We start from the raw sequence: 21,426 nt of genomic DNA, 5'->3' as shown, positions 1-21,426 counted from the left end.
ATGATAAACATTTCTGATCATTTTGGCTTCTCAGAGAACCATGCAAGCATTACTTTAAAGAAGCTCCGAGAAATTTTTGGTCAGGATGTTTTATTATAACCCTTGAGATTTCATCTTCGCACATTAAGGAAAATAGGAAATATTCACTAGATGGTTTCTTACGTTTTCCACTTTTTTTGCAACTACGGTGGTGTAACGGATGGATAATGATTTTCACAGTTTATTGTGATGGAGTAGGAAAGCAGAGATGTCATCAGTGAACGTGGCATATGGAATATATTTTGTGTTACAGGGAGGGCAAATGAAAGTAGAGTTTGCTGTTATAGCATAACTTACAAAGCTAGTGATATCTGAGGATGGACACTTTTCAGTTTTTGAACGTCTCCTTAATTTGATTCCTTGTCATTCCTGTTTACTGTCTTAGTGAGATACTGACTGAAGATCTGGTTATTAATTTATTTTCTGTAACCCATGAGCACAGTTCAGCTTGTGAAATTCCCATTTTAGAGAACATTAGAAGTAGTCTCTGTTTCCTTATAATAACCATGTTTCTTTTGTACCTAGAGAGCTTGTAATATTATTTCATGTGCCTGTTTTTCTCAAGAGATAGTCTGAAGACAGGAAAAGGTTGAGCTCATGTTAACGTTCCAATGGTTTGTGTTGCTGTCTGGAGTTGCAGTGGCTGCTTCCTGTTGTTCTAAAGTGATTGTCTGAAATGGGATTCATGCAGTCATAAACAAGCTGAAGAATTTCTTGCCTCAATAAGCACTTGTTTTTTTAAACAGAGTGACAGATAGGCAACATGGTAGAAGATGGGCTTTAGGACTTCTGTGGGTGGTAAATTTTCTCTTTTCAATACAACAAAACTGTCCCTTAAACATACATTCTATCCTAGATGTCTGATAATTTTTTATGTTACTGTGAATCAGCATTCTCCCAAATTTGTCCAAAATGTGATATTCAACTAATGTAATTAACACACACAAATACCACGAACTGCCATGAAACACACAAGTTTACAGATTAGCTTCACAGTTTGTAAATCAAGTACCACAAAATAACACTCCAATATCAATGCTTTTTATTTACAGTTGCAATACAGTTCAATATCAATGCTTTTTATTTACAGTTGCAATACAGTTAAATAAATATTTGTGCGCTATATAGACAGAACATATTTCATGAACTATATAATTGTAGTTGTGGCTAAAGTCTTCCTCTGAGTCAGTTAAGCAATGAAACAAAATGTGATGCTGTTGACTGTATATTACTGTATTTCCAAGTAGTATTTCATGATCAATTCCCAGCGATCCCTTAATTTTTTCTGTGGTGGATAAGTGTCCAATGAAATGCAGGTTTTCTCAGCAAATTTAATGGAGGAAATCTTGGAGGACTATGTGCTGAGTCATGGTATTGTGATGTAGTAACATTTCAGTGATCACCTGAGGATTACAAGTATGAAAGTTATTGAAATGTGGCTACAACACATGACAACTCGGATATTAACCGCAGAAGATATCACCAGTGCCTGATTGAGTCCCCTGAGCCTTGTGAGGCCAAATGAGAAGCTGTGTAATGAAAAAAGTAGTGTAACTGACATGCTAACTGATGACGTTGTTTCATATAAAAAGGGTTGACCCTTCTCCCCCCCCCCCCCCACCCCTCCCTTTCCCCACTAAGCTGTATTTTACTGTTATCTAAACATCTACTACAATGTTTGCAGAAGATTACCCCAAGCCTTCAGTACTTTGTCCACCACAACCTACCTAGGCCACAGGCTACAGTTCAGATCAGTATGTCACCACAACTAAGATTTTGTGTTCACATTGTAAGCACATGTATGGTGTCACGTGCTGTATCATCATTCGACAGCATGAAACTGACATCTGGTGTTCATAGATTCAGTGACTTTCTGGAGCTATTTAGTCTGTGCACTTTTGCCTTGTCTTTACAGCACCATTTAGGAAAATGTTGCAGAGTGATTCTTGACCCAGTGGCTAATTGCTGAGACATTCACTGTTGGTGGTGTTGACTCTGTACAAGTTTCTAAGAGGAAACTTCCCAGAATGTTGAATCTCGGTGAACTTTCAGAAAAGATAGATACTGTTGTTAATGATTTTTCAGCCAATTACTTATTGTCCATCTTAATGCAGAATGGAGGCTAATATGGACTTATATTCTGTTTTATCTGATATTAATGTGACAGTGATTGTCGTTTATCTGCAGTAAGATGTCTTTTATACTGAGGCAAAGCCAACTAATGTTTCCACTGCTTTAACTGTGACACTTTGCAGTCTGTAGGATTTTCATATCACAGAGGTTTCAGTGAGTTCACACATCTGTAATAAAGTGTGAAATATGGCCATTGTGATTGATGAGATTTAGCAACAAATATATAGCCAGTGTTTCACATTTTAGTGTTCCAGCGGCTATGATGCAGCCGTTATTTAACACACACACTCTTGATACATTAAAAGAAAAGACACACCACAAAGGAATTATCCAAATGTAGGGGAAATCAATATATGTGATACTCACCTGTGGGCAAACAAATGATTACAATTCCAGAAAAATTGGATGATTCATTCAAGAGGAAGATCTTCACAAATTGAGCAAGTCAGTACCACGTTGGTTCATCTGTGCCCCATATGCAAGTTATTGTGCTTGGCACTGATTAATATAGTTACTGTATGTCCTCTTGAGGGACATAGTGCCAAATTATTTCCAGTTGGTGCATCAGATCATCAAAATCCCAAGATGGTTGGAGGGATCTGCCCATAATGCCCTAAACATTCTAAATTGGCCAAGGTAGGGTTTGGCAAGCACGAAGACAATCAGTAGAAACTCTTACAGTGTGCAGGTTGGCATTATCTAGCTGAAATGTAAGCCCAAGACGTACCGTTGTGCTGTAAGGGTGCCACAAATGACAACCAAAGAGGTGCTGCTATGAAATGAAATGGCACCCCACACCAGTCACTCCTGGTTGTTGAGCTCTGTGGTGAAGCAAGTCAGCCTTGTATCTCACCCATGTCTGGGGCATATCCAGACATGCCTTCAGCCTGGAATCTCATTGACTGGAGCAGAATTGTCTTCAGTGATGAGTCCTGCTTTGAACGAAGCCCCGATGACAAGCGAACGAAGATGTGTCTGGAGCTGCCCTGGACAGCAGTAGGATAGCAACCTGGTTGTCACCAACCATATAGCCCGATAACCAGGAGTGATGGTCTGGAGTGTCATTTCATTTCATAGCAGGACTACTCTGGTTGTCATCTACAGCACACTTATGGCACAGTGCTATGTTGATGATATTCTACACCTGTCCTGTTGCCCCCTGCGGGTTCGTGGGTTAGAACAGGACCGCGGTATTCCTGCCTGTCATAAGAGGTGACTAAAAGGTGTCTCAAACGTTTCGGCCTATATGTGAAAGTCCCCTCTCGGCTTTGACCTCCATATTTCCAAATTCATCTGAATAGCGAGCCAATTGGGGAAGGGCGCCTTACATGGTGCATTGTGTCCATCGTGCGTTGAGACCTTTAGCCAGCTTTTCGTCGCATTGCCGTCCCGCTCGTTCTCCATCTGGGGGCGATTTCCACCATGCACTGTGCAGTGTTGCTTTTTGCGGAGACGATGACCATGGACTTCCTTGCACCTAATATCCAGCATGGTAGCCAGTCCGTAGTGGTGGGGCCGCCGTGTACCCTGTTGATTGTAGCCCCCTGACAACACAGGGATCACTCTGCTGATGCCTGCGCTGTTAACTTCCCACGTATGCCAAGGAGTAGATGCCTATCTCTCTGGGGCATCGTGACTCCCTGCATTGGCCATCCTGCCAGGTGACCCTTACTGAGGCTTGGTGGTGCCCATGGGGAGGGCCCTTGGTAGGAGTGGGTGGCATCAGGGCGAATGACCTGCAGTGAAGCTTGGTGGCCAGCCACCAGCAGTCTCCAAGCGTTCTCGGGCTCAATTCAATGCTCAGAAATACAACCCCAAATCATTCCCCTCCCTGGCCACACCTTGGGAGGAGCGTAAGACTCAGGATGGCAGTGACACTTATTCGCCCCGGTTCCTAGTTTGTACGAGAGCTGATGGGGAATCTTTCATGTCAACAAAGCCTCAGTTCTTCGTAGAACATTTAGACAAGTTTGGGGCTTGTCCAAAATGCGCTCTGGGTCAGTATTGATAAAAACGGCATCCTCTGCCCAGTCACAAAGGTTACTTGCTTGTGACAAGTTGGGGGATGTTTCAGTTACCATCACACACCACAAGAGTTTAAATAGCTATTATTTTCCATAGGGACCTTCTTTTGCAGTCTGCTGACGAGCTGCGTGCCAATTTAGAGCGTCGAGGTGTTCATTTTGTCTGGCGCATTCATTGGGGTCCGAAGGATAGTCAGATTGCTACTGATGCCTTCATCTTGGCTTTCGAGGGTGATACATTACTGGAGAAGCTCAAGGTGATGGTCTACCGCTGCGATGTCAAGCCCTATATCCCTCCCCTGATGCGGTGCTTAAGTGCTGGAAATTCCTCCATATGTCTTCCCACTGTACTTCCAGCCTCACATATTGAGATTGCGGACGCCCATCACATCCCAATACTCCATTTGCTCTGCCTCCCATCTGTGTCAACTGTGGAGAGCATCATTCGCCTTGCTCTCCAGACTGCAGGATCTTACAGAAAGAGCGGAAAATCATGGAATATAAGACCCTGGACCAACTGACCTTTACTGAGGCTAAGAGGAAATATGAACGACTCCATCCTGTGCGAATGACTTCCTCATATGCTGCTGCTACAACAATCGTGATAGCCCCATCAGTTCAGCTAAGTCCAGTAAGCTCACCGAGCCGTACAACTCCACATGCCTCCTTGCCCATGGGGGGGGTGGGGGGAGGGGCGGCACTACCCACCCTGTTGCTCCTGCACCACCTGCTTTGGGAGCAACACCCCTACACCCATTGGGGACGTCCGTCCCCACTTCTGGGGTGGAGAAGCGTCCAACTTCTTCGGCTCCTCTTGCTCGCAAGGTGTCCCTTGGGTCCCTATCTTCCCAGGTTTCCGCAAGTGGGAAGGATGATGCCTAGCAGTGGCATAAGTGGCCACAAGCAGCTGGTCATAGGGCTTCATGATCCTCCTCTGTCCCGGAAGCCCTCCCAGTCAGTGAAACCCAAGGAGAAGACGACCTCTAAGACAAATGAACTTGCGGTGGCACCCACCCCACTGCAACCTACAAGCTCTCGTCTGAGGTTGAAGTACAGATTCTGGCGTCCACTGAGGACCTATATCTCGCCAGACTCTCTGACACAATGGATGTCACTTGCGCAGATACTCAATCGGTGGCAGCAGGTGACCCAGCGGCGTAAATTGCCTCCTCAGTCCCTTCAAGCCTTTCTTGGCCATGGACAATGTTATCCTCCAGTGGAACTGCAGTGTTTTTTTCCACCATCTTTCTGAGCTCTGACAACTTCTCAGCCTTCACCCTTTCCTGTGCATTGCTCTTCAGGAAACTTGGTTTCCAGTGATGCGACCCCCCCCCCCCCCAAAATCCGTGGCTATCGGGGTTATTATAGGAACAGGGCAGCTTATGAGAGGGTATGTGGTGGCGTCTGTATCTATGTCCTTCACTCCCTTTACAGCGAGTCTGTACCTCTACAAACACCTTTAGAGGCTGTTGCTGTTCGGGTGTGGATGCCTCAGGCTGTTACTGTCTGCATTCTCTATCTTCCACCGGATGATGAGATGATGATGTCCCACAGCATGTCCTGGCTGCACTGAAACTGCATATCTCTCCCTCCTTCCCTCTCCCTCTCTCTTTTTTCCTCCTTCTTAGAGTATGCATCAATTAGGCCAGTGGTAATTCCCATATTATCAGTGTCAGTGGATTAGCACTAATGATAATTTGCTGTTAGCATACTTTATATAAACAGCCTGTAGTGGCAGTTTCTGCATGTTAATGTGCAGCTTAACTCATTCCGTATTCATGAAGTCTCTCCTTTTTGATGCAGTTGACAGAACACAGCACATGAATGAATGAACAGTAAACATAAAGGCTGGGTAGACATTAAGTTTGATCAAAAAATTTGGGATTGTTTAATTTTATAGGCTTTATACTGTATGTCCAATTCTGCTGGTATGCTTACTCCTAGCACGTTTTACATTGGTAGCCATATTGAATGTTTGTTTGTTGTTGGCTGTCAAAATGATTTCAAGTGTTTAGCTTGCAGGGTGATATTTAATTAGTGGAAAAAGTGGAACAAATTTGTGTAACACCTGACTGTAGGAATGGAAGTGCACAATCACATTCTTTAATGTTGATTATTGCGGTTGGTGGGCGACATATGAATAAAACAAACATTGAAAACTGGTAAAATGTTTCCAATATAGCTGTGAAGATGTTGCAAATACAAGTGCCCTGGGCATCACAGAACATACAAGGACTGGCCCAGAAGTACCATACCTGACATGTGGGCAGTGGTTGTTGTTTCAGACATATGACTATGGTAGAAGATACCAACCTTATAAAGTTCAAGTTTGACAATGCTACATTGTTTAGTATTGGTTTGGCAGCCATCAGTAGTGAACAGTCTCAGCAAATTTGTAAACATGGATAAAACTGGGCATCATTATGTGATACAATACTTTCATTTGAAATGCCTTAATCCAACTAATATTACAGCTGAGCTAGAGTCTACTGTGAGAGAGTCTTCTCCTTGGTATACATCAGTAATATATTGGGTGACAGATTTTAAGGGAGGCCGTGTGAGCTTTCAGGACAAACACTGCACTGGTTTACCAACAGAGGTGAGCATGCCAGAAATTAGAAGAAAATCCAAAAAATGTTATTGGATGGCCAGTGACTTTCTGAGACAAAGGAACAGTTAAAACATGGATTGAAAGGGTAGAATCAGCTCCAAAGAAGGTGAAGACAGTTCCACCTGCAGGCAAGGTCATGTTGTCAGTTTTTTGGGATACACAGGAGGTAATTTTAATCAATTATCTACAAAAATGAAAAGCAATGAATGACAAGTATTATACAAACTTATTATAGTGTTGAAATGATGAAATCAAGCAAAAACGGGTGCATTTAACAGAGAAGAAAGTTTCTCTTAATCAGGGTACTGCGTCAGTTCACACACATTATTGCCATGGCCAAAATCAGCAGGTTAAAGTTCATATTGCTTTCTCATATGTTCTTTCTGCCAGATTAACTCCCTCTGATTGTTTTCTGTTACTAGACTTGAAGAAACGTCTTGGTAGTAAAAGGTTTGCCAAAAATGTAGTAGTGAAGACTGCAGCTGCTGACTATTTTGCAGAGCTTGATGGTTCTACTATTAAAAGATATCAAAGCTACTGAACATTGCTGGTAAAAGTTTATAGAGTAGAAAGGAGACTATGTTGAGAAATAAAAGTTTTTCCCCTATTTTTTGTATTTTCTTTGTTTGTTTAGTTTCTTCCAGGACAGCCCTTGTTATCAACTACTGACAGTGTCAGTAAGGTAAAGAAACATGTGTCACAAAATTTTGTTTAAAAGTTGTTGAAATTCAATCAAAGATCGTGCAGACTTAACACAAACTGTGCCCAGAAGTTACTGAATGAAGTTCAGGACTATGCAGAACTGCTGATAGAAGTCACAACTGGTGATAAAACATGAGTGAGTGGGTATATTTCCAAAATCAAGGTCCAATGGAACATTTGCGAAGAACCAGGACTGAAAAAAAAACTCTTAAAAATCCAAGGTAATGTGAAGGTTCTACTCGTAGAGTTTGTAGATCTCAAGGATTTACTCTACCACATGTTAGTGCCACCTAGTTGTAGGGTCAGTTAAGATGTACTATGTGGAAGATCTGTGCTGTTTGCATAACGCAGTCTGATTAAAATCCATTGACATGCGGCTATGTAACTTGCGGAAATTTGCGTCTTGGCATTGTCACACTTTGCTGCCCATTTGTGAATTGTTTAAGAAATGATACTTGTATGGCAGTACTTTTCCAGACGTTATAGCATTTCTGAAAAATGATTTTCATGATGGCTTCCAGTGGTTCTGAATTGTCAACATTTACAAAAGTCTTCCAGTCATATCTCTTTTCATCTTCAGGAATAGGAAGAACTGCAGCCAGCTACATACAGTGCGTGTGTGAGCGCGCGCACACACACACACACACACACACACACACACACACACACACACACACACACACACACACACATATATTTTTGTTTCGTATTCCTACAGGAGGTAGTATAGGTCAAAAATAGAAGTAAAGTTCCCATAATGATGTGTCTGGAAACCGGTACATCTCATTCCCATCTGTCTGTTACATAGACATAACCAATGATGCATGTGTTTACCCTACATCCTGACTCATCCTTCAGCTCTTCTTTACAGCAAATCACATACTCGTTCAAAAACACCTAGTCCCATTCAGATAGTGTCACATGCATTGATCACATGCTTCTGTAACATGTGTACAGTGTCAATGGATTGGGCACACATCAACACCTTTAAATGTCCTCATAGCCAAAAATCCACTGGATTCATGTTCAGTAAATAGGGAGGCCATGCTACTGGACCAATCCATCCCCCATGAAACAGTATGGTGAGGTACTGTCACATGATCCATAGAATATGGAGATATGTGCTTTCTGCATACACCACAGTTACTGGCTATCTGCAAGGCTAATATTCTGTAATAGTGCTGGCATTCATCAGATAGAAATAGGTGATTCACAGCACCTGTTGAACCTGTTTGGTAAAATGTATGGTCCAAATACTCTGTCACCTACAATATCTGACCATAAATTGACAATGAAGTGATCTGATGCGTCATCTCCATGATTTCTTGAGGATTTGCAGTTGCCCACATGTGTATATTGAGATAATTTAATACCCCATCTCTTGTGAGAGCCTACACCACTGAATACTAGAAATTACTTGTTATAATTAAAGTGGCACAATCTCAGCAGGTACTGATATTTTCTTCTTCTTTCAAATGCCCTGTAATGTTGAAGACATAAAGGCAGAAGCACTGAAGGAGCTGGAAGTCATTCTGAAAATCATGTTTCAGTAGCTATGAGGTTTGAAAAAGTACTGTACCATATGTATTATGGAGAATATGTTGAATGGGACAAAAATAATATTGATGAAAAAAATGTCTTTCAGAAAAACAAAGATAAGATTTCACGTACAGGGATTTTTTGAAATCTGTTAAAAACATTTGACTTTGCAAATTACCATATTCTTTTGGAGAAACATAAAATTTATGCCTTTGAGGCACAATGAGTTAAAGGTTCATTTCATATTTAACTGAGAGGAACAAAGGACTGCCCTAGATAGAACATGCAGTTAGTGGGGTTCCAAAGGTTTCAATATTGAGACTGCTCCTTTATATATTTAGTTACTTTCATGTTCCGTTGATCATTTTGTGTAAACTTATTGACATGGAGTGAGTAATGTGACTTTCACATTGCAAATTAATTTGTAAATATGGGTACATGCTGAACATTTATAATTTTCTTTAAATAAATAAATATGTAAGGTAGTAATTCCTATCCACCACCTTTTACACAATACAGTAATAGAAATTCTTCTGTGAAATAGGAGGAGTTGTGAAGGAGACATTTTTTCAGTTTGCTTTCAAATTTTACTTTGCTGTCTGACATTTTATGTCACTTGGCAAGTGATCAAAAATTTTCGTTCCAGAATTGTGTACTCCTTTTTTGTGCTAAAGACAGCCTATCACATGGAGTAATGAATGTTATGTTACCTTCTGGTATTGTAACTATGTATATCATTGTTCCTTTTGAACTGTGCTTGATTATATACAGTGCAATACATGATGGAATAGATATACTGTGAACACACACCCAGCTCATTAAATGGATGTCTGCAAGAGGACCATGAGTGAACAGCACATATTATTCTTACAGCATGGTTTTGAGCAATGAAGGCTTTAAGAAAGAAAGATTAGTTACTCCACTTAAGTGACTTTCCATCCTACACTGGTCAAGCAGAAATATTGTTTCTTGCAAACATCATAATCAAGTCAATAACGGTGTAAGAACAGAAGGAACAATACTGAAAAATTCAGAAGAAATATTGATTGTTTCTCAGTAAATTACCTGTTATTAAGTTAGAAACAACTCAGTTCACTCAGTTCTTTACAAAGATGGGTGTGTTATTGTTGTAGAGCATAGGGGAAAGGAGATGTCTGAAACTGAACATACAAAATTCATGGGTGTACACATTGATTTGAACTAGAATTTCAACACTTGACTTGAGAAACATGTATTCTGTGTGTAATTACCGATTTTGTTGAGAATGCATGAGGAAATAAGTTATTCACTTCGTATTTAGCTTTGTGTGTTTCCGTTCATTAATATCATATGGAATAAATTTCTGGGGGAATACCACAAACAGAAAAGGTATTCATAGCACAGAAATTTGCTGTAAGAGTAATATCTGAGTTCTATTCCCCAACATTTTGCAGGCATCCATTAAAAAAATTAGGCATACTAACAACTACTTCACAATGAATTTACTATTTTATGAAATATGGGAAGAACCAGTCATAACTGGAAAATAATTGTAACATTCATAGCTATAATAATAGGAACAAAAGTAGCCTCCACTACCACAACTTAACCTTATTGTTGCACAGAAAGGAGCAAAACATGCAGACCTAAAAATATTGGAAGGTCATGGTAGATAATAGTAGCTGTTTTATAAATCAATTTAAATTGTTTCTGATTTCCAACTCCTACTCCATAGGTGGTTTTCTAAAATGATAGTATTTACTATATTGGATTACATTTATCAAACAATGGCAAAGTCAGGATGCCATAACAACATTATGGACAAAGTACTAATCACCGTGTAAAGGAGACGCTTAATCACAGACATACACAATGAAAATACTGCTACACATTTGAACTTTCAGTCATTGTCACAATCTCTATGTGAACTGTACTTAATGGGCTGTAGTATATCCCTAGAGTATACATTTAAAGCTGGTTCTTCAAACTTTGTTATCAGTCTATCTCGGGATAGTACATCTGTCTTTAAGTGTCTGCCAGTTCAGTTCCTTCATTATCTCTGCAACGCTCTCCCGTGGATTAAACAAACTTGTGATCATTCATGCTGCCCTTCTGTGTATATGTCCAATATCCTCCTATCAGGTATGGGTCGCACACACTTGAGGTTCGTGCTTGGCTACCACGGGGCCCCCAACCTGTGCAGCATGTTCCCTTCCATGCTGCGTGTCTATCTTCTTGCTGTTCTTTTTCCCCTCTCTTGTCTGGGGAATTCTTGGGAATGTTCTGCATTCTGTTGCTGATGTACGAGCAGTCTCACCTTTGTTTTTGGCCCCCTTTTCCTTTCTTTGTTTCCCTTCTCCTCTCGTTCCTCTGCTTCGGCATTTGAGGATCCTCTTTTTTTTGTTCTTTCTGTGTGCACCTGAAGGCTGGCCCACGCATCTGATACATAACAGGTGACTGGGTAATTCGTAATTCCCAGCCCTGGGTCAGCACATAGTGTTCGCACATATCTCTGGTACAGGCCAGGCCCAGGGAGGGGTGATTGCCTGAGCTACAACCTTCCCAAACTGCCGATTGGTCCCTCTGTCAGATGTTTGGGAGGTGTGAACAATCACCCAAGGAGGGTGCGCTCCCTTGTAAAGGGAGCCCCCAGTTGGAAGGAGTGCACCATCGGAGATGCTGGCAATCATGGGGGATTTTCTCATGATGACTCAATCATCTCCCCATTCAGGATCTACCAAACGTCTATTGATTCAAAGATCCTTCCCACTGCACCATGGTTCCTTGTGGTCTGATGTACTGAAGACTGTCAGTCCTTCACCAGGGTCAATCCGTTTATTATTCAGAAAGATGTTGATGCAATTGCTGGCGCTTTGGAATCCTGCTGTCATTTACGGAATGGCACTTTGCTTTTGGAGACAGCTTCTGATTCCCAAATGCAATAACTGCTTGCTGCCTCGCTCCTCCACAGCCAGCCTTTTCATGTCGAGGCCCATCGCACTTTGAATTCTTCCCGTAGTGTAATTTACACCAGGCTGCTTGACGGTCTAACTGAGGCTTAAATACAATCTTACCTCTCCAAACAGGGTGTCACTGTCGCCCATCATGTAATGAAAAAGGTAAATTCTTCCTTAGTGCCCACCCGCACTCTTTTCCTCACCTTTGATAGAGTGATGCTTCCGTCAAAGATCCACACAGGCTATTAAATTATCACAGTCTGGCCGTACATTCCGAACCTGATGTGCTGCTACCAGTGTCTTCAGTTCCATCACTCTAGAACATCTTGTAGACACTCAACCAAATGTGTAACCTGTGGCAGAGATGCACGAGGATGATTGTCTGCCTCCTTCTCCCCGCTGTACCAATTACAATGGCGGCCATGCTGCTGCTGCCTCTTGGGATTGCCACGTGTACTTAGATGAGTGGGCTGACCAAGAGATTCAGGTAAAGGAAAAGGTGCCTTACCCAGTACCTCACAAGTTACTGGCTAGTCGTAAACCCTGTGTTCTCCTGTCTGGCACCTATAGTTCTATTGTTGTTACCCCTCTCTCCATGAAGGACGTGTCCATGGAGACATACAACCTGAAATTCGGCTCTGAGGTTGTGAAGTCGTCCAATTTCAAAGTAGCGTCGCTATCACCCCGTCCCGCTGTGCAACAACCACCAACTACACAACTAGTAGGCAGGAAAGGACAGATGGAGTACTCCCGTGAAGACTTCCTCCGTCCCTCCAGCCAAACACCACCCAAATCTTCCTCTAACCGGAAAGGCTCAAAGAAGTCTGCTAAAGGCAAATGGTCTTCTTCTTCGCCAACTGTAAGATCCTGTTTTTATCGTGTTGCTCCATGGTACCATAGCTCAGCCGGCCTATGTCTCGCAAGTGCGCACCACCAACAGTTTTTCAGCGTTGTACTCCACGGACCGACCGCACAAGCACGCCAATGCTACTGTGGACCCCATGGAGCAGGATCCTCCTGCCTCTGTGCCCTGTAATAGTGACTCCACACCAGCTGTCACTTGGTGACAGCCGAATTGACACTCTTACATCTCTTCCTCCTCATGACTGTCCTACAATGGAACGTATGTGGCCTTCAGTCCCACAAAGAGTATTTACAGCTGCTTTTAGTTTCGCAGCATCTCCTTGTGTTCTGCCTTCAGGAAACTAAATTGAGCCCTCTTGACAGCTTTGAGATTTCACATTACTTATCAATTTGTTTTGACCTCCCCCTGAGGTTGGCATTCCATCTCATGGAGGCGTAACACTGCTCATACAGGACGACCTTCATAGTCAACCCATTTCCCTGACTACCCATCTTCAAGCTGTTGCAATTTGCCTCTTCATTCTCCACCTGATTTTTTCCCTCTTTACCATTTATGTACCCCCATCATTTGATGTCACAAGGGCAGACTTTCTTCAGCTTATTGGGCAGCTACCTCCCGCAGTTTTGCTACTCAGTGACTTTAATGCGCATAATCCCCTTTGGGGTTCTCCCAGGACCGGTCAGAGAGGTGCCCTCTTGGCTGACCACCTTAACCTCTTCTGCCTTAACACTGGAGCACCCACTTTCCTTTCCGACTCCTCGCACACCTATTCCCGCACATGCCCAACTGGCAGCTTACTAAGACTGACTGGCTTTCTGCTTAATACATACAACAGCATCTGAGTGAAGGGCACATTTCCTGGACACTGGCGTGAAGCCACTGTCATACCCATACTTAAGTCCGGTAAGGACAAAAACCTTCCTTCTAGCTAACGACCAATCTCTCTTACCAGCTGCGTTTGCAAGGTGATGGAACATATGCTTCATGCCCGTATGGTGTGGTGGCTAGAGTCTCGCCATTTACTAATGAAAGCACAGTGTGGATTTCGTGTACGGTGTTCTGCAGTTGACCATTCCGTTACTTTGTCCACCCATGTCATGAATGGTTTTCTGTGGAAATCCCAGACTGTGCCGGTGTTTTTTGATTTGGAGAAGGCCTACGACACCTGCTGGAGAACTGGTATCCTCATTACTCTTTACACGTGGGGCTTCAGTGGGCGCCTGCCCTGTTTTCTTTGGGCATTTTTACAAGACTGAGTTTTCAGGGTGCTTGTGGGTTCTGCCTCCTTGTCGGACACCTTTATGCAGGAAAATAGTGTGCTTAAGGGTTCCGTCCTGAGTGTCGTTCTCTTTGCCATCGCCATTAACCGCATAATGGCCTGTCTCCCATCGGGCATCTCCTGCTCTCTTTTTCTTGACAATTTTGCTATCTGTTGCAGTTCTCCACGGACCTGTCTCACTGAGTGGCATCTTCAGCACTGTCTCGATAGTCTTTACTCCTGGAGCATTGACAGTGGCTTTCGCTTTTCCACTGACAAAACCATCTATATGAATTTCATGCGGCGCATATGGTTTCTCCCACCATTTCTACATCTTGGGCCTGTTGCCCTTCCGTTCATTTAAACTACGACATTTCTGGGGCTCATGCTCGATAGGAAACTCTCTTGGTTCTCCCATGTGTCTTACATGGTAGCCCGCTGTATGTGGTCCCTCAATCTCTTACGTGTCCTCACTGGTACTTCCTGGGGTGCCGATTGTACTGGTCCCTTGTCTGTTCGAAACTCGACTATGGGTGCTTTGTTTATATGCACCTGCACACCCATCCGTCTTATGCCGTCCCAACACTATCCACCATCATGGCATCCGTCTGGCCACGGGTTCCTTCTACACCAGCCCGGTTGGGAGCCTGTATGCTGAACTACCATTGTCCTACCGCCTTGACTTTCTCCTTAGCAGGTATGCATGCTGTTTGCCAGGCATTGCCACCCATCTTATGCCTCCTCCTCTGATGATTCCTTTGATCGTCAGTATGGTGCTTGTCCCTCTTCTCTTTTACCTCCTGAAGTCTGCTTTCACCATTTACTACGGCGCTTAACTTCACACTACCTGCAGCTTTCCCAGTGGGTGTGAACCCTTCACCACCTTGGCTTTGTGAAATGGCCCATGTTAACCTTGGTCTTCATTTGCTTCATAAGGACACTACTCCTGTCTTTCACGACCTTCGCATGAAACTTTGCGATAGTACCTTTGTATACATTGATGGCTCTCGGACTGACGGTGGGATCGGATTTGCCCTCATCATTGCTCAGACTCAGTGCCCTGCAAAGTCTATGTGCGCTGTGCACTGCCCATCCCTTAGTGCAGCAGGTCCAGGAAACCTGTCACTTGCTCACTGTTGGTGGAGCCAGTGTCATGTTTCTGTGGGTCCCTGGTCATGTCAGTCTGCCAGGAAATGAGGCTGCTGATGCTGTTGCCAAGGCTGCAGTCCTCGTACCTCAGTCCATGAGTACCTATATTCCCTCTGATGATCTCGGCATTGCCTTCTGTCAGGAGGTGGTGTCCCTTTGGCATTGTCTCCCACCGGGAGGAGATTATTTTAACTTGGCTGCGTATTGGGCACTGTGTTTTTAGCCATCAACATTTACTCAGTGGCGCAACCCCACCACTTTGTCCACATTGCACACTAATTTTAACTGTCCTCCACTTCCTACTGGAATGCCCTTTTTTTTAACCATTTACGTTCCAGCTTGGGCTTGTTCCCTGATTTATCAGCCGTTTTAGTGAATGACTTGTGGCCTGTCGACAGTGTTTTACTTTTTATTCACCGCAGCAGTATGGCGAAGGCCATTTAATTTTTAGTTTTGGACCTCCTTTACTGTATGGTGCTTTTTTTCTCTTCTTCTTCTTCTTCTTCTTCTTCTTCTTCCCACATGACTGTTTTTAGCTGTCTCCTATTCTGTTTTTTGCACCCTAAAGCAAAACAAAACAAACACTTGATTTTGGATGGGTCACACAAATAACTTATAAGCAATCTCTTTTGTAGACTGATGGCACTTCCACAGTATGCTAGCAATAAGTTGAAGTCTGATTGACTCACAATGGAGCCTATGTGATCATTTCACTTCACGTTCCTACAAAATGTTACACCCAGGTATTTGTATGAGGTGGCAGCTTCCAACAGTGACTCATTGATATTATAGTCTAGGATACTACATTTTTTCATTTCGTGAATTGCAAAATTTTACAATTTTGAACATTTAGAGCAAGTACCCAATCTCTGCACCATGTTGAAATCTTATCGAGATCTGACTGAATATTTATGGAGCTTTTCTAGGGTAGTACTGCATTATAGATAACTGTATCATCTGCAAAGAGCCTGATTTTATTATTAAGATTGTCTGCAAGGTCATTTATATACAACATGAACAGCAAGGGTCCCCACTCCCAAAATTACTTTTACATGTGACAATGATTCTCTGTCCAAAATAACATGTTGTGTCCTTCCTACCAAAAAAAGTCCTCGATTGAGTCACAAATTTCTCTTGATACCTCATATGATCATACTTTTGGCTATAAACATAGGTGTGGTACTGAGTAAAATGCTTTTCCGAAATCAAGAAATGCTGCATCTACCTGGTTACCTTGATCAAAAGCTTTCTGGGTATTCTGAGAGAAAAGTGCGGGTTGTGTTTCACATCATCGATGTTTTCGAAATCCACACTGGTTGGTTTTGAGAAGGTCAATCTGTTCAAGGTACCTCATTATGTTTGAGCTCAGAATATGTTCCAAAATTCTACATCAAGTTGGTGTCAAGAATGTTAGGCAAGTGTGACCTGTGCCTTTTTCCAAGAACTGGGCATGGTTTTTTGTCTGAGGAATCTATGATGTATTATAGTTAGAAGAGGGGCTAACTCAGCTGCAAATTCAGTATAGAATCTGACAGGGATTCCATTGGAGCCTGAAGCTTTGTTCAATTTCAGGTGTTTCCGAACACCACTGATGCTAATATTTATTTCATTCACCTTTTCAGTAGTGCAATGATTAAATTGGGACAGGTCTGTTGGGTTTTCCTTTGCAAAGAATATTTGGGGAGTTAAGCATTTCAGCTTTTGCTTTGCTATCCTCAATTTCAGTTCCTGGTCTCATTAACTAGGGACTGGACACTAACTTTGGTGCCGTTAACAGCCTTTACGTCTGACCAGAATTCCTTTGGATTTTATGAAATGTCATTTCACAGAATTCTGCTACAGAAGTCAAGGAAGGCATCAGGCATTGCTCTCTTGACAGCTAAACGTGTTTCATTCGGTACCTCTCTGTCTATAGCCCTATGTTTTGTTTTACACGTATTGTGCAGTAATCTCTTGTTTCTTTAGAAGTTTCTTTACATTGACTATATGCTACTTGGTCACACTTTCCACTCTGTTCTCAATAGCAATATCGCTCTGCTATCTCACGTGCCAGTTGGCACAGTCAGTTTCAGATAAAGCTTGCAGCAAGTAACTTACCTATCATGATTTGTTTTTGTTGTTTGTATTGTTTTTCTGTGTGGCTTGTTTATTTCACACACCAAATGTTCTAAACTAGTTATAAAAGTGCACACAAAAGTGATGGGACTATTACACCCAACTAAGCAAACTCAATACTGCATATGGGAATCTGGATGATAAAACGCTCAGTTGTTAGTGATGTAGCCATATTGTGTGTGCAAACATAAACTGACATGATGTCCCCTGATCTACTGTCAGTCAACACACTTATTCTGATGGAGGTGTAGGGCCAGGATCCAGACAGCACTCATATTACCTTCAGTTTTGGTTCAGGAGATATCATTCCACCTTTGATAACTTGACTGTATTGGGGGGCAGCTATAAATATTTTCTTTGGCTTTGAGAAAGCCAGTGGTACTACTTAGAGTCGTCATATTTTTTGACAGCTGCACCACACATGGAGCCTTCATGGAATATCTTCCTGTTATTTTACAATCCATCTCCTCCTCACATCCCGAGTCAGAGAAATCCTACCAGATCACCTAATACAACAGAATGACATTCCTCAAGGTAGTGTTTTAAGTGTAATGATGTTTGCAGTTCCTATTTAAAATACGTGTGTCCACAGAACGGACCTATTCAGAGCTGTATATTTATGTGTGAATTCTTGCTAGTTGTAGGACTTCGAGAGAAAAATCTGCTTTTCTACAGTTTCCAGCGTCGCCCCAAGTTCTGGAAATCAGGGAATATCAGAGAATTTCAGACGTGTTGGGGGGGGGGGGGGGGAGAAAAACCTGGAAAAATATCATTTTTTGTCTGGTTTGTTTACCGAGATGTCGTGCTTTGTCGCTGACTGGGTACAGCTGAGTACGTGCACTGCTTCCCTACTCCCTCATTCTTACTGTGTCTCCCCTTCCTACCATTCCCCTCAGCTTGCAATCAGTGCTGCCACCACTTCTTGTCACCAGCCTAGCAGCTGCCAGTGAGAGGCAGGGAATCATGAGGAATGGTTTGTTTGGATCTGATTCTCAGAGACTGTTGACACAGCGGCCGGAGACGGCAGTCATGTATGCGTTTGAGTGATTATATGAAAGTGTGTGCGCTCTTGTTTTCTGACAGAGGTTATGGCCGAAAATTTAGTTGTGAGAGAGTGTTGCAGCTCAGTGAACATCTTCATGTTGAGTTGTTACCTATCCTCGTTAGTATTGATTCTCAGAGTATTTGTGCAAGTCACCTGTGGCATGGATTGATAACGTTAGTCTCATTTCATCAACAAGGTGTCTGTGACTCGCGAACAGCTGGCCACACAAGTAGACTTTCATGACAGGCCAAAACTGCAGACCATTTCTGCGTGTATCTTGTAACGGACCGGGCCTGTAAATTTGAAGCCTATCATTTTCCACTAATGTGCACGCCCTGCCTGTTGGATCTAGTCTCACCGACGTGCCCACAGGCCATGCCTGTTTTTGTGTGGCATTCTGCAGCGGATTTTGTAATTAGTATATTAGAAAGTATGGACAATAAGAAGTAGTAAATTGTGGCAGTCACTGGAGGTTTGTATGCTATGTACTCATATATTTCTCGAACAAAAAATCACACAATACCTGTAAAATGATATGATCGTGTGGCAATGATGGCCGGGGAGTCCCATCCAGGGAAGTTCGGTTGCCAGTTTGTAAGTCCTCATACAGGTGACACCATATTGGGCAACTTGCATGTCGGTGATCATGAAATGATGATGACGACACAACATCCGGTCCACAGGCGGAGAAAATCTCCAACCCATCCGGGAATTGAACCCATGTCTGCTGCATGGCAGGCAAACACATTGCCACTCAACTAAGCTGGTGGACACACAATACCTCTAAAATAATAGACATAACACAGTGAATGATAACAGACAATAACATAGTAAAACCAACATTTTATTGGTGGTCATCTATAGTGCTGGTTTACACAACTCTTCCCCACGTTGTACACTTCTTTCAAGAGGCCTACTTTTTCTGAGGTTATTTCTGAAACCAGTGAAAGTATTTTAAATCTGTCTTGCGTATTTTTGTCACCAAATGTCTTTTGTTTTATTGAAATAAAATAACATCAGTGGTCTTAATGAAACACACATACCATCTGGCTTGCTTTCCCCTTCTAAAAACGGTTTATTACAAAAGATGTTGGTACTTAAGGTTTTTGCTCACAAATTTAGAAATACGGAAGTCCCTACATTTATTTTTGTCAACTTGTGTCATTACTCACCCTTGAGATCTCAAAATTTGTCAGAAAAAGATGCTAAAACTTGTCTGGAAATCAGGGAATTTCACTTGGGGAGAATTGTGGCAACCCTGAGTTCCTGTCATGTTTTAACCTTCTAGAACATACAGTGAAAGCCACAACCCAAAAATTTTGAAGATTCAATTTGCAGCCACAATCTTATGTGGTTACTGAACTGTAAGTACCCTTAAAACTGAATCTCTCAAAGCATTTGATATATTGAACTACATTGTGCATTATGGTGACCATTAGCTGCAGCCGAATTTCCAAAAGGTGCAATCATGTGACTCCCACCCCCAACCCTTTTCCAGTCAACAACAGTATAGTCCATCTAAAATTTATGCTCAGTCAGGCAACTGCTAAGTGATCCCCAAAAAGTCTTGAAGTTGGAAAGTAGTACACACATTCATTAATAACATTCAAGAGTGGTATACTCTTCCTCATCTCCACCAAACCCCTTTTTTAACTGAAAAAGACCATTATTAGGCTTATCCAGGCCACCACAGCACTTGTAATAAAACATTCTGAACCAGATTTTCATGAAAACCATAAAAAATTTTAAGAGATTGTATTTTCGTTAACAATGCACACGATTATCAGAGAAACTGCTATGTATTTACAACTTACATTGAACGAAAGACATGATGTGAGTTAACAGATGTGCATTATTTTCTTTTTTGTTAGAAAGCATCTGGGAACAATTGTTTCAACATTAGACTGATCCATGAGAGACAGAATTGAAGTTTTGGATTTGTGCAGTGACTAGAACTGTGTAGGATTATCTGAAACATTTTCCTCCAGGATCTGACAGCAGAGGTGACTGTAGTCCCTATTGGATGCATAAGTTGTCATTGTTTCCTCTACAAGTTTCCCTGTAGTATCTATTGTTGTGAATGTGTGGTACTCTACTTTTGCAACAATCTCAAAGGTACTGCTAACCAAGGTGGTTCTTTGCTGTCTTTTATTACTTTACCGTGTATGTGCTTGAACTTAAATAACAATTTTTGTTTTCTTGTGGATTTGAATTGTTTGTTCCCAGTTCACTTTTTAAGCGGGTTGTTACTGACTGTCTACAAGATCAGCTATGCAAAAATACTTGCTTTGCTATTTTGATGATCATTTTGCCCTTTGTGACAATAAATTATGTAAGCATCATTACTAAATCCCCTCTTTGCTAACAAAAAAGACTGGGTTTGTTTGTAGCCATGAGGTCTAAAATATTTCTTTTGCATACCCCCATATGCTTGCATATCATCTACTGTTCAGCAATAATTACAATTATTGTTTGTGAGAAGCAAGGTCTGTCTTCATGGAAACAGCTCCCCTTTCAGAAATGGGTGTGCTGGGCATTAATGCGAGTTCATTCAAAACATCTATAATGAAGGCATGCCCAATGCAGGGAACTGAAACTTTTATAAGTGTTAGTTGGCAATTTTGTGAAGAGTGCTAGTTTTTTTTCCAATTACTGTATATGTAAACATATCAGTCCTAGTTGCCAAATCCACTCGAATAAAGTAAGCTTCAAGAACAGTGTTACTGCCAGAAAGTGTACAACTGTCATACATATTCTCTTGGAAGAACAAACAATATATTACTATTTGCATGAACCATGTTACTTTTTACACATGGGTGAAAAAGTTTTAAAGCGATAGCAAAAGTGTAACTGACAAACACTGCTTCGTGCATCTGGTAACAATATTGACCTAGGTGTTGCAAGCTCATACTGAATTATTTATCTAAGAAGAGCAGCAACTTTCAGTTGAACAAATTGCTCAAAGATATTGAGTAACTAGCCTTTTCCACACAGCTTCACTCACTCTCTT

The sequence above is a fragment of the Schistocerca gregaria genome, chromosome 1, assembly GCF_023897955.1.
Source record: "Schistocerca gregaria isolate iqSchGreg1 chromosome 1, iqSchGreg1.2, whole genome shotgun sequence".
Lineage (NCBI taxonomy): Eukaryota > Metazoa > Arthropoda > Insecta > Orthoptera > Acrididae > Schistocerca > Schistocerca gregaria.
The sequence above is the reverse complement of the archived record's forward strand: the minus strand, read 5'-3'. Positions refer to the sequence as shown.